The sequence below is a fragment of the Theropithecus gelada genome, chromosome 5 (assembly GCF_003255815.1).
Source record: "Theropithecus gelada isolate Dixy chromosome 5, Tgel_1.0, whole genome shotgun sequence".
Classification (NCBI taxonomy): Eukaryota; Metazoa; Chordata; class Mammalia; order Primates; family Cercopithecidae; genus Theropithecus; species Theropithecus gelada.
In genome coordinates, this window is record NC_037672.1 from 162,092,505 (window position 1) to 162,103,624 (window position 11,120).

The window sequence follows — 11,120 nt, forward strand, 5'->3', positions numbered from 1 at the left end:
TGAGTCTTTCAGTCTTTATTTCTAAAGGCTCTGGGGTCACCTAAAACTTTGATTAAATAAATCTGTTATGCTCGGCCGGGCTTGGTGGCTCATACCTGTAATCCCAGCACTTTGGAAGGCCAAGGCTGCAGATCCAGGAGGTCAGGAGTTCGAGACCAGCCTGACGAACATGATGAAACCCCATCTCTACTAAAAATACAAAAATTAGCCGGGCATGGTGGTACACATCTGTAATCACAGCTACTCAGGAGGCTGAGGCAGGAGAATCCCTTGAACCTGGGAGGCAGAGGTTGCAGTGAGCCGAGATCGTGCCACTGCACTCCAGCCTGGGTGACAGAGCAAGACTCCATCTTAAATAAATAAATAAATAAATCTGTTATGCATTTCTCTTGTTAACCTGGCTTTTGTTATGGGAGTGTCAGCCATGACCCTGTGATGGGGAGGAAAGATATCACACCTTTCCACCTCTGTGCTACCAAACAGTTCACCATTAGAAGATTCTGGACTGAAGTCCCATCTTTCCTGTAAGTGTTGTCACCATCAGCATTGTTCCAGGCACTGTGCTCATTCCTGATCACAAATATTGAAATGTTAATAATATCTCATTGATTTTTTTCAACATCAAATTCTGTCCTTTATTCACTATGACTTCTATTGTTCAGCCTAGCATAACGTAACATGTCATACAAGTAATCAGTACGTAATTGATATTTTTGTTAGTTTTAAAGCAGGATCTCTTTACTGATACTGATTTTAATCTGCCTTTTAAATGGATTTATTTATTTATTTTTTGAATAAAGATGGAGGTCTCACTATGTTGCCAAGGCTGGTCTTGATCTCCTGGGCTCAAGCAATCCTCCCACCTCGGTCTCCTAAAGTGCTGGGATTACAGGCATGAACCACTGTGCTCAGCTTAAATGTATTTTTGATCAATAAATGAAAGTTATATATATTTATGATGCTCAGCATGAGGTTTTGGTATATGGATACATTGCAGAATCAAGCTAATTAATGTATTCGCCACCTCTCATACTTATTTTTTTTCTTAAGTTGCCTTTGATATAAAATTTTAGAACAAGTTGACCCTAGCTAAATATTTCTACAATTCTCTTAGGCTGCCCTATGCCATTGTCAGAAATGCAGATGTCCAAAATTCTGTCTTTGGGTAATGTTTTGTAGCTAAATCTCTCTTAGATACTCAGAGGGATGCCATTAAAAACTTCTCTTTCAATGAACAGACAAAAAAAGGTGGTCAATAGTTATTTTAGTATATCAAATTATATTTAGTTTGTGTACTTTTTTCTAGAAATTTAAGGATATTGTAAGCAATTGGAAACATTCCAGTTTCCATTTATTTGTTTCATAAATGTTTGTATCTTTCTAAGCACCTGTACCACAAATCCAGTTGTAACCAAACATTTCACATTTGAGTGATAATAGACTCTGTTAGAGGTCTCAGGGCTTGAAAAGTTTCAGGCTTGATATCCAGTACTTGCCCTCTCATTATTGTTTGTTTTCTCCTAAAGTTCTTATGATCTCAAATCCTGGCATTTAAAAACACACTTATTTTTGAAGGCAGAGGGTTGTTTTTTTTTTTTTTTTGGTTTCACTGACTCATTCAGGAGGGAAAAAAAAAGTTCGCTAAAAACCCTAAAAGTAATTTATGTTTGGATAGACACCAAATATGTGAAGTTTCAGACCAAAACCATGATTTCTCGGCAAGTTTTTAGAACATACACACCGAAACTCAGGGTGAAAATGAATTTTGTAACCTTCATGAAACTCAAAGCTACTACTTAGCGATTATAGAGCTGACCTTGTCTAATCTCCACTCACTCCTGATTCTTCTTTAATGCCAAGTACCAGGCTCAGGCATCCAGCCCAAGCAGTCAGCAGCATTCTCATGGAGGACCTCCTTATTTCAGAAATAATCAGAAGATGGGGCTTTAAGTGCTTTGCAGTGATATCTCTTTTAATTAAGATCTAGACAGTTAAGAAGTAAAACTTTTCTTTTACAATTCATAATTCTGTGTGTTGAGGTCTAAAAGAATATTTGAAGGTATCCCCAAATAACTTATAAAATAATTATTTTGATTCTCTACACTGAGCTGAGCAGTTGCTCCCTAATCTGGCTCTGATTCAATTCCAAACTATACAAGGTTTTGCCCTCTTTCAGGAAGCTCACTCTTCTGAGTCTGAGTCTTTGTATAACCAACCGTTCTAGGAATCAAAGGGGCCTAGTTCCTTTCCAACTTGACTTTTACATTTCTTTTAAGAGTAATCCCCAGTTGATGGATTATTTAATTATTTATTTGTTTATTTATTTTGAGATGGAGTCTCACTCTGTTGCTGGAGTGCAGTGGTAGGATCTCGGCTCACTGCAACCTCTACCTGCCAGGTTCAAGCGATTCTCCTGCCTCATCCTTCCAAGTTGCTGGTACTACGGGTACCTGCCACCATGCCCAGCTAATTTTTTTGTATTTTTATCAGAGATGGGATTTCACCATGATGGCCAGGCTGACCTCAAACTCCTGACCTCAGGTGATCTGTCTGCCTCAGTCTCTCAAAGGGCTGGGATTACAGGTGTGAGCCACTACGCCCGGCCTGATGGATAATTTAATAATGATGTTGAGAAAACCCACCAGCCATTTGGAAGAAAATAAAGCTGAATCACTCCCCATTTCTTTTTCTTTTTTCTTTATTTTTTTATTTTTTATGTTTTTGAGACAGCGTCTTGCTCTGTCATCCAGGCTGGAGTGCAATGGTGCAATCTTGGCTCACTGCAGCCTCCGCCTCCCGGGTTCAAGCGATTCTCCTGCCTCAGCCTCTGGAGTAGCTGGGATTACAGCTGCACACCATCACACCTGACTAATTTTTGTATTTTTAGTAGAGACAGGTTTCACCATGTTGGCCAGGCTAGTCTCAAACTCCTAACCTCAAGTGATCTGCCCACCTTGGCCTCCCAAAGTGCTGGGATTACAGGTATGAGCCATCGCGCCCAGTCTACTTCTCATTTCTTAAACCAAAATTAATTACTAATGGTTCAGACTAAAACCTAAAAAATAAGTAGTTGGCTGTGGTGGCTCATGTCTGTGATCCCAGCACTTTGAAAGGCTGAGGCAGGAGGATCACTTGAGTCCTGGAGTTCAAGGCTGCAGTGAGCCATGACTGCAACACTGCACTCCAGCCTGGGTGACACAGCAAGACCCTGTCTCTAAAAGAAAAAAAAAAAAAAAAAAAATTAAAGAAAAGACAAAAAGAAGAAATCAAACCAACAGAATTTCTAGAAAAAATATTTTAATGTGGTCTTACAATACTTCCCATGAATTACCCCAAATACAAAACGATAAAGAAAAAGGTTCAAGAAATTTGACTACATAAAAAGTTTGAAACTTTTGCATAAGAAAAAAGAAAACATAAAGTTAAAATACAAATGACAAATGACAAATAACTAAAAGCAACATAAATATCCATTATTTAAGGAATGGATAAATAAACTATGGTATCTACACTTAGAAGACTATTCAACCATTTGAAAAAGAAGGTAGATCTGTGCACATTGGCAAAATAAATAGGCCTTTAATTAATATGTTACAAAAGCAGGTTGCAAAATAATAGCTATGCTATAATTTTATCCATGAAAAAAGAATACAAATATAATGCAAAACCCAACTATTTTCATAGGCAAATATGTGCTATGAAAGTTTACGGAGCCAGAAAAATTACGCAAGAAAAAGAAATAAATGGTATTCAAATTAAAAAGAAAGTTCTAAATCAAGGACCAGAGGAAACAAAATAGAAAGGAAGACATTAAACTGTTTCTATTCATAGAAGACATAATGTTAAATCTAAAAAACCTTGGCTGGGCACATTGACTCACACCTGTAATCCCAGCACTTTGGGAGGCCGAGGAGGGTGGATTGCTTGAGGCCAGGAGTTTGAAACCAGCCTGGCCAACATGGCATAACCCTGTCTCTACTAAAAATACAAAAATCAGCCAGATATGGTGGCATCTGCCTGTAATTCCAGCTGCTCAGGAGGCTGAGGCACGAGAACTGTTTGAATCCAGGAGGCAGAGGCGGAGGATGCATTAAGCCAAGATTGTGCACTGCACTCCAACCTGGACAACAGAGAGTGACTCCTTTTCAAAAAAATAAAAATTAAAAATTAAGAAAATAAAAAGCCCGAAAGAATTCATGAAAAACTATTAAAGCTAATAAATCAATTCAGAGAAGTTTCGGGATATATAATCAACACAAAACTTGGAAGACTCCTACTTCCTGATTTCAAAACATACTACAAAGCTACAGTAAGCAAAACAGTATGGTATTGGTATAAAGATAGACATATAGAATGATAAAATCAATCACAGAAATAAAACCACTCGTCTGTGGTCAATTGATTTTCAACAAGGATACCAAGATCATTCAATGGAGAAAGAATAGTCTTCAAGAAGTGGGGCTGGGCATGGTGGCTCATGCCTGTAATCCCAGCACTTTGGGAGGCCGAGGAGGTGGATCACCTGAGCTCAAGAGTTTGAGACCAGCCTGGCCAACATAGTGAAACCCCATCTCTACTAAAATATGTATATACAAAAATTAGCTGGGCACGGTGGCACATCCCTGTAGTCCCAGCTACTCAGGAGGCTGAGCCATGAGAATTGCTTGAACCCAGGAGACAGAGGCTGCAGTTAGCTGAGATCATGCCACTGCACTCCAGCCTGGGTAACAGAGCTAGAATCCATCAAAAAAAGACAGAAAGAAGGAAGGAAGGAAGGAAGGAAGGAAGGAAGGAAGGAAGGAAGGAAGGAAGGAGAGAGAAAGGGAAGGAAAGGAGAGGAGAGGAGAGGAAGGGAAGAGCAGGGAAGGGGAGGGGAAGGGAGGGGAGGGGAGCCGAGGCGAGGCGAGGCGAGGCGAGGTGAGGCAAGGCAAGGCAAGGCAAAGGAAGGCAAAGGAAAAAGAAAAAAAGAAATGGTGCTGATAAAACTGGAGATTTACAGGCAAAAGAATGAAGTTGGACCCTTTCCTTATACTTTATATAAAAAGGACTCAAACTGGATTAAATATCTAAATTTAAGAGCTAAAACTATAAAACCTAGCAGAAAATATGACAAATCTGCATGACCTTGGATTTGGCAATAGTTTCTTAAATATGACACCAAAAGAACAGACCGAAAAAAATAAGTAAATTGGACTTAATTAAAATTAAAAGGCCAGGCACAGTGCCTCACACCTGTAATCCCAGCATTTTCACAGGCAGGAGGAACACTTGAAGCCAGGAGTTCAAGACCAGCCTGGTCAACATAGTGATACTTTCATCAAAAAATAACAAATTTATAAAAATTTATTTATCTACAAAAAATTTTTTTAATTAGCCAGGCACAGTGGTACACATCTGTAGTCCCAGCTACTCTGGAGGTTGAAGTGGGAGGATTGCTTGAGTCCAGCAGATGGAAACTAATAAGCTATGATTACACCACTGCACTCCAGCCTGAGTGACAGAGTAAGATCCTGTCTCAAAAAATTATATATTATATAACATATATTATATAATTACATATATAATATTATTTATAATGTATATGTATATTTTTGCACCTATATATATAGTAACAATGAAACTTGTCATTAAAGAGCATAGGAATTAAAAAACAAAACAAAACAAAACAGGAATAGGCCAGGCACAGTGGTTCATGCCTGTAATCCCAACAGTTTGGGAGGCCAAGGCATGTGGACCACCTGAGGTCAGGAGTTCGAAACCAGCCTGACCAATATGGTGAAACCCCATCTCTACTAAAAATACAAAAACTACCTGGGAATGGTGGCATGCATCTGTAATCCCAGCTACTCAGGAGGCTGAGGCATGAGAATCACTTGAACCCAGGAGGCAGAGGCTGCAATGAGTCAAGATCCTGCCACTGCACTCCAGCTGGGCGACAGAATGAGACTTTGTCTCAACAACAACAACAGCAGCAACAACAGAAAACACAGGAATAGATTTATAACCATTGATTTATATGTGCTGCAAAAAGATATAGTTAAGTTAAAAAATTAATTTGTAATTACATATATTTGCTTTTGTATACTTGTGAAAATTTTCTGTAAGAATATATAAAAACCATTAAAGGTTATCTCTACTGAGTAGGACTGAAAATGTAGAAAAATATTTTCATTCCAGTTTAAATTTTTCTGCACTCTGAGATTGTTACCATGTGTGACTTTTCAAACTTTATTTAAAAATTTTTAATTATACACATAAATCACGATCACACAGTAAGCAGTTTGGTGTGTGTATTCCTGCAGACTTTTTCCTGTATACTTTTATAGCATATAGTTTCATGTTAAAATATTTTATTTGTCTATTACACATACTTTTTTCATGAATAAAATTATATCATATCATAGCTGCTTTTATATATATATATATATTTTTTTAATTTTTTAATTTTTTTTTTAGACAAGGGCTTGCTCTGTCACCCAGGCTAGAGTGCCGTGGCATGATCTCGGCTCACTGTAGCCTTAAGCGCTCAGGCTCAAACAATCCTACCACCTCAGCCTCCTGAGTTGCTGAGACTACAGGATTGCACCACCAACAAGGTTTCATCAAGTTTCCCAGGCTGATCTCCAACTTCTGGGCTCAAGGGATCTTCCTGTCTTGACCTCCCAAAGTGCTAGGATTATGGGCATGAGTCACCATGCCCAGTCTTATTTTTCCTATATTGTAGAGCTGGTTTTTTGCTAATATATATAGATCCACCTCATTTTTAAAAACTGCTAAATAGTGATTAAATTATGAATACTATAGTTAAATCAGTTCTCAAATAATGGATATTTAGGCTGCTCAGCTACTTGATATTTCTTTTTTTTTTTTTTTTTTTTTGAGACTGAGTCTGGCTCTGTCGCCCAGGCTGGAGTGCAGTGGCCGGATCTCAGCTCACTGCAAGCTCCGCCTCCCAGGTTTACGCCATTCTCCTGCCTCAGCCTCCCGAGTAGCTGGGACCACAGGCGCCCGCCACTTCGCCTGGCTAGTTTTTTGTATTTTTTAGTAGAGACGGGGTTTCACCGTGTTAGCCAGGATGGTCTCGATCTCCTGACCTCGTGATCCACCCGTCTTGGCCTCCCAAAGTGCTGGGATTACAGGCTTGAGCCACCGCGCCCGGCCGATATTTCAATAAATGCTATAAATGAATGCACTTTTACTTCCTTCCTTGTATACACTTACCCCTCTTGGTGCATATGGAGAGGTATTTTTCTAGAATAGGTACATTATTTTACAATTAAAAATACTTTGAAAAAGAAGAATGCTTTGGGAAGTTAGTAGAAAAATTTCTTTGAGATATAAGTAACCAAAAATATAAATAGAATATATATTTAAAAGATTAAGATGTCTCTCTACATGTCATTGGAAAGTAGCCAAAGAAAATTAAAAAAAAAAAAAAAGACAAAGACAAAAATCCACCCCATAGTCCATATGCCTGACACTTGAACTTTTTTTATTTTTTTTTATTTTTGAGATAGAGTCTCGTCCTGTTGCCCAGGCTGGAGTGTAGTGGCATGATCTCAGCTCACTGCAACCTCCACCTTCTGGGCTCAGGTGATCCTCCCACCTCAGCCTCCCAAGTAGCTGGGGTGACAGGCACGCACCACCACATCTGGCTAATTTTTGTACTTTTAGTAGAGGGGGGGCTTCGCCATGTTGGCCAGGATAGTCTCAAACTCCTGACCTTATGTGATCCGTCCACCTCAGCCTCCCAAAGTGCTGGGGTTACAGGCGTGAGCCACCATGCCTAGCCAATTTTTGAATTTTACATATATATAATCAAACTTGGGGATTTGTAACAGAAGAAATAAATTAAATGAACACAAACAGGAATATGGAGAGGAATCCTCAGGGACTCCAGACAAAGAGGGATTGGAGAGTGAAGGTTTCCTCAGCCTTGAGCAGGTCGTAGCTCAGGGAGAATGGCTGAACTTGTTCATCAGAAACCATGCCAGCCCGCACACTCACAGACACCTGCAAAATGCCGACTGCCCCTTTTGTCCTGACCTTTCTCCAAGCACTTGAAAGTAACAGGGGAAGTGGCACCACTCACTATCACCCCTAGTGATCCACTAGGAACATTTTTGCTTCCTGTTCCCACGACATTACGTTCTGCGGGCCTGGAGGTCTTAGGTCCAGAGGGAGGAACACTGCCACCAGGAGACACGACAATGATTCCATTATACTGGAAGTTAAGATTGCCACCTGGCCACTTTGGGCTCCTCCTGCCTCTAAGTCAACAGACTAAGAAGGGAGTTACAGTGTTCTACAGAGCTACAGTGTTGTGCAGAGTTACAGTGAGTGTTGATAGTCCAGGTGATTGACCCCAACTATCGAAATGAAATCAGTCTACTACTCCACAGTGGAGGTAAAGAAGAGTATGTGTGGAATACAGGAGATCCCTTAGAGTGTCTCTTGGTATTACCATGCCCTGTGATGAAGGTCAACGGAAAACTACAACAACCCAATCAAGGCAGAACTGCAAATGGCCCAGACTCTTCAGGAATGAAAGTTTGGGTCACCCTACCAGGTAAGAAAACACGACCAGCCAAGGCGCTTGCTGAAGACGAAGGGACTACACGATGGGCAGTAGAAGCAGGTAGTCATCAGTCAATACCGGCTACAACCACATGACCAGCTGCAGAAACAGGGACTGTAACTGTCGTATTTCCTCCTTATTTATTTAGAGACGAAGTTTCGCTCTTGTTGCCCAGGCTGGAGTGCAATGGTGCGATCTTGGCTCACCGCAACCTCCACCTCCCTGGTTCAAGCGATTCTCCTGCCTCAGTCTCCCGAGTAGCTGGGATTACTGGCATGCACCACCACACCTAGCTAATTTTATATTTTTAGTAGAGACAGAATTTCCTCATGTTCTTCGGGCTGATCTCAAACTCCCGACCTCAGTTGATCCCCCTGCCTCGGCCTCCCAAAGTGCTGGGATTACAGGTGTGAGCTACTGCGCCCAGCCTCCTCCTTATTTTGTTAAGGACATGTTTGTGCATATATACACTTGTATGAAGGAAATGTCTTCATTTTATTTCCTTTCTTTTTCCTTTATCATGTTACATAAGATTTATTGACTTCATGTCAGCATTTGTGTGCTGTTAACTTTATATAATAGCATTCAGGTTAAGGATTAGCGTGCTTCCAGCTGTAAAAGGATAACTGTATTATGTTAGGCATAATTACAACCTTATTATTATCTGTATTTGGAGACTAAGTATGATTTCAGGAGTTGTGTATGGGTTCAAGTTGACAAGGGGTGGACTTGTGATGGTTAATATTAGGTGTCAACTGGATTGGATTGAAGGATGCCTAGATAACTGTTAAAGTATTGTTTCTGGGTGTGTCTGTGAGACTGTTGCCAGAGGAGCTTAACACTTGAGTCAGTGGACTGGGAGGGGAAAACTAACCCTCAGTGTGGGTAGGCTCCATCCAATCCACTGCTGGCACGACTAGAAAAAAGCAGGTGCAAGAAGATGGGATAAGCTGGCTTGCTGAGTCTTCTGGTCTTCGTCTTTCTCCTGTGCTGGTTGCTACCTGCCCTTGGACATCAGACTCCAGTTCTTTAGCCTTTGGACTCCCAGATTTACATCAGTGGTTTGCCAGGGACTCTCAGGCCTTTGGCCACAGACTGAAGGCTGCACTGTTGGCTTCTCTACTTTTGAGGCTTTCAGACCCAGACTGAGCGACTGCTGGCTGCTTTCTTCCCCAGCTTGCAGATGGCCTAATGTGGGACTTTGCCTTGTCATCATGTGAGTCCATTCTTCCTGATAAACTCCCTTTCATATAAATATATATCCTATTAGTTCTGTTCCTCTGGAGAAACTGACTAGTGAAGTAACAATCATAAATTATTTGAAAGCATTTTTTCAGTCAGGCATGGCGGCTCACACCTGTAATCCCAGCACTTTGGGAGGCTGAGGTGGGCAGATCACCTGAGATTGGGAGTTTGAGACCAGCCTGACCAACATGGTGAAACACTGTCTCTACTAAAAATACAACATGAGCCAGGCATGGTGGCGCATGCCTGTAATCCCAGCTACTCAGGAGGCTGAGGCAGGAGAATTGCTTGAATCCAGGAGGCAGAGGATGCAGTGAGCCGAGATCATGCCATTGCACTCCAGCCTGGGCGACAAGGGTGAAACTCCATATCAAAATAAGAAAGTATTTTTTTCTCATACATTACACATTTTTAACTGTTTATCTTTTAATGAGAAATCAGCAATGTTTAAGCTAGAGATTCAGAGTTTACATGGTCTAAAAGAAGACCTTTAAAACATTAAAAGTTCTTCTCATCTATTTAAACCCTAGTTTGCAACATTTTTTCCATCTGACCCCTAATAATAATTATTTCCTGCAATCACCAAGACTTCCATCATTCTGCCTCATCCCCCTCAACCAAACGGTAGATACTCTAAGGTGTAACCCATCACACACAACCCAGCATTGAACACACAACAAATGGTGTGGAATTGGACTCAAAGAAAAACGAGGGGAAAGGTGTAAAAATAAGATACTAATGGAAGGTAGGAAGTGAAATCAAACAAAACAAGAAGGATAGCTTAGAAAGAGAGATATGGCCAGGTACAGTGGCTCACACTTGTAATCACAATGCTTTGGGAGGCCAAGGCAAGAGGACTGCTTGAGGCCAGGAGTTTGCGACCAGCCTTGTCAACATAGTGAGACTCTGTCTCTACAAAAAATTTTTAAAAAATAGTCAGATGTGGTGGCACGTGACTGTAGTCCTAGCTACTCGGGAGGCTGAGGTGGGAGGATCTCTTCAGCCAAGGAGTTTGAATTGCAGTGAGTTATGATTGCGTCACCGCACTCCAGCCTAGGCGACAGGGCAAGACCCTGTCTCTAAAATAAATCCATAAATCCATAAATAGGAGAGAGAGAGAAACAAAGAGAGAGATGGAAAGAAGAGGTGTGGAGAAACAGTGAGGAGAAGGCTGAGGGGCAGTGAAGGGCCAGCACTCATGGTCATGAATTAGATCAAGATACCCACAGCAGGATCTGTGTGAAACACCAACAGGGCTGATAGGAAAATGAAAAGTGCGGCACCCTCAAGGCAAGGC